The 3635-nt window shown below is 39.7% G+C and overlaps 1 pseudogene across 1 annotated transcript; it reads left to right on the plus strand.

Moving 5' to 3' along the window:
• The first annotated feature begins 270 nt into the window (after positions 1-270).
• Positions 271-2243, plus strand: LOC308650324 (FMR1-interacting protein NUFIP2-like; annotated as a pseudogene). The gene has a single exon. The product of its transcript is annotated as an FMR1-interacting protein NUFIP2-like (transcript).
• The last annotated feature ends 1392 nt before the right edge of the window (positions 2244-3635 follow it).

Below are 3635 nucleotides of genomic sequence, written 5' to 3' on the forward strand. Positions count from 1 at the left end.
CATCACCAGCAGCCTCACCAATACCTGCAGCATGGAGCCGAGGGCAGCCCCAAGGCCCAGCCAAAGCCGCTGAAACATGAGCAGAAACACGAGCAGAAACACACCCTCCAGCAGCAACAGGAAACGCTGAAGAAGAAAACAGAAGCAGCCCCTGATCTGTTCAAGGTGGCATTCTTCAATGTCTTATCCTGGAATAAAGAATAAGAAGGGAAACAGCTTAGCAATTTTGAGAGAATGTGAACAATTTGGGGCTATGGTGAAATAAATGGTAATGCTGGAGAAAGATAAATATCTTTAAAGAGCCTGGGTTCTGATGAAGCTACCAACCCTATTTCCAGGGTCCTCAATGGCAACCAGCAAGTTGTAGACACTAGCCTGAAGCAGACTGTAAAGGCCAGCACCTTTGGGAAAGCAGGAATTAAAACCAAGAATTTCATTCAGAAAAACAGTATGGACAAAAAGAATGGGAAGTCTTATGAAAATAAATCTGGAGAAAACCAGTCTGTAGATAAGACCGATACTGTAGCAATTCCAAATGGTGTCCTAACAAATAATTCAGGCTACATTACTAATGGTTATATGGGCAAAGGAGCAGATAATGATGGTAGTGGATCTGAGAGTGGATATACCACTCCTAAAAAAAAGGAAAGCGTGGCGCAATAGTGCCAAGGGTTGTGAAAACCTTAATTTAGTGCAGGACAAAATAATGCAACAAGAGACTAGCGTCCCAACTTTAAAACAGGGACTTGAAACTTTCAAGCCTGACTATAGTGAACAAAAGGGAAATCGAGTAGATGGTTCAAAGCCCATTTGGAAATATGAGACTGGGCCTGGAGGAGCAACTCGAGGAAAACCTCCATGGGTGATATACTTCGTAAAAGTTCAGATATTAAACCTGGTGTGAGCAGCAAAAAGTTTGATGATCGGCCCAAAGGAAAGCATGCCTCAGCTGTTGCCGCCAAAGAGGACTCATGGACCCTATTTAAACCACCCCCAGTTTTTCCAGTGGACAATAGCAGTGCTAAAATAGTTCCTAAAATAAGTTATGCAAGCAAAGTTAAGGAAAACCTCAACAAAACTATACAAAATTCTTCTGTTTCACCATCTTCATCTTCATCTTCTTCGTCATCTGCTGGGGAAACTCAGACCCAGTCTTCAAGTCGGTTATCCCAGGTCCCTATGTCAGCACTGAAATCTGTTACTTCTGCCAACTTTTCCAATGGGCCTGTTTTAGCAGGGACTGATGGAAGTGTGTATCCTTCAGGGGGCCAGCCACTGCTAACTACTGCTGCTAATACTCTAACACCCGTCTCTTCTGGAACTGATTCAGTACTCCAAGACATGAGTTTAACTTCAGCAGCTGTTGAACAAATTAAGTCTAGCCTTTTTATCTATCCTTCAAATATGCAAACTGTGCTGTTGAGCACAGCACAAGTGGATCTGCCCTCTCAGACAGATCAGCAAAACCTGGGGGATATCTTCCAGAATCAGTGGGGTTTTTCATTTATAAATGAGCCCAGTGCTGGCCCTGAGACTGTTATTGGGAAGTCATCAGATCATAAAGTGATGGAGGTGACATTTCAAGGAGAATATCCTGCCACTTTGGTTTCACAGGGTGCTGAAATAATTCCCTCAGGAACGGAGCATCCTGTGTTTCCCAAGGCTTATGAGCTGGAAAAACGGACTAGTCCTCAAGTTCTGGGTAGCATTCTAAAACCTGGGACTGTTAATGAGAGTGGAGCCTTATCCTTGGAACCCAGTCATATAGGTGACCTGCAGAAAGCAGACACCAGTAGTCAAGGTGCTTTAGTGTTTCTCTCAAAGGACTACGAGATAGAAAATCAAAATCCTCTGGCCTCTCCAGGAACACTTTGTTAGGCTCCGCCAAAGAACAGAGATACCAGAGAGGCCTAGAAAGGAATGATAGCTGGGGTTCTTTTGACCTGAGGGCTGCTATTGTATATCACACTAAAGAAATGGAATCTATTTGGAATTTGCAGAAGCAAGATCCCAAAAGGATAATCACTTACAATGAAGCCATGGATAGTCCAGATCAATGAAGGACCAGACTGCCTGTTTGTAACCTTTCTGCAGCATTAGAGCCACCGTTCATGGGGGACACAAGGCTTTTATGCTCCTAGATCTTCAATGCAGCAGAGGAACCATAAGTAGAATCACAGGATAATATATACATACATATATATATATATATATATATATATATATATATATATATATATATAGTTATTTTAAAAAAGGCAACTGAAAGTAATTAAGGAATCAACTTTATTTCAAGAGACTACACATGGTTATTTAATCTCCGGTACTGAATAGTTTGTTGTTGTTGTTGTTGTTTTCCTCTCTCTTTTTTTTCTTTTCATTTTTAAGTTTTTGTTTAAGTGTGAATGCAAGTGATTAATGAATACAGACTTACAAGCGTGGTTCTAAAGTTCCTGCTGTCATCAACTTGGGCAACAAATGACCCACTGGAAAGGCAAATCCACTTAAAAGATCTCTGTATCTTGTTCTGTGACTAAAGTGATATACTACTTTAAGCCCTGCGAGAATGCTGGATAAATGCCTTGAAGTTTGCAGGGGTGTATTTTTTTTTTTTTTTTTTTAGCAAATATGATTGGCATGTCTTGCCAGGAGTTTAAGCAGCCTCTGTGGGGTATTGGGGAAATCTTTTTGTTCTTTCCTTTTGTTTTTTGTGGGGTGGGGATAGGGGAAGGCATTGAAGTTCTACAATTCTGGAGTAGTTGGTGGGTACATAGTTAACTTGTTTTGGTTATATGTTGAACTTTTAACAACTGAAGAATCCATGAGTGTCATTTAAAGAAAAGTTGCAGAACAAGCAATTGGCTTAGATATGGGGGGAATCCTTTGCCCATATTTTAATGTAATTGTATAACTGGGAGCAAAAATATATTCTGCTTTTCAACTGTAGGTGCTCCAGACTTGCTCTCTGTCACTAACACTAAATGTGCAGTTTTCCTTGTTTTACATCAAACATCTAAGAGAAACTTGTACTTTTCTGTAAATTCTCTTGATTTCTCTGCAAAATCTAAAAGGGGAAGGGAAAAAGGCAATGAAAACTAAACTTTTCATGTTTTTAGCCAATGAGGAGGTAATAAACCCTGCTTATAGAAGGTGTGCTTTCATGCAAATTATACTTCTGAGCTTATTAGCTTCTAATTATATCTTAGTAAATATATTTTATTACTAGAGCAAAATGGGTTTTTAAGGAAAATAATGTGAAATTCTGAAATTTTCTTTTGGGCAGAAAAGAGCATTAGCCCTGTCTTATCATCACATTGCCATCCTGTTGCAATGCAGCTTGTGTATAGCATACTGAAATAAATTTTTTTGTGTGTGTCTGTGCAGAAACTAAGGGTCCAATTTAAGATTGGGTGATGTTAGTGATATAATAACAAGTTCTCTGGCCTGACACAGCATAACATCACACACACATATACACACAGAGAGAAATTAGTATATCCATGTATGTCAAATACAGGTTAAAATAGCAGGGCGTTTACATAGAGTTGTAGTCTTCTAATAAAATAAGCTGGATCCCCTAGGAATATCTGGGGAGAAAGGAACTGCTTTTTTTGCTCTACCCCTTTGCTTAAGAA

Source organism: Spermophilus citellus (genome assembly GCF_964194105.1).
Source record: "Spermophilus citellus genome assembly, chromosome: 5".
Lineage (NCBI taxonomy): Eukaryota > Metazoa > Chordata > Mammalia > Rodentia > Sciuridae > Spermophilus > Spermophilus citellus.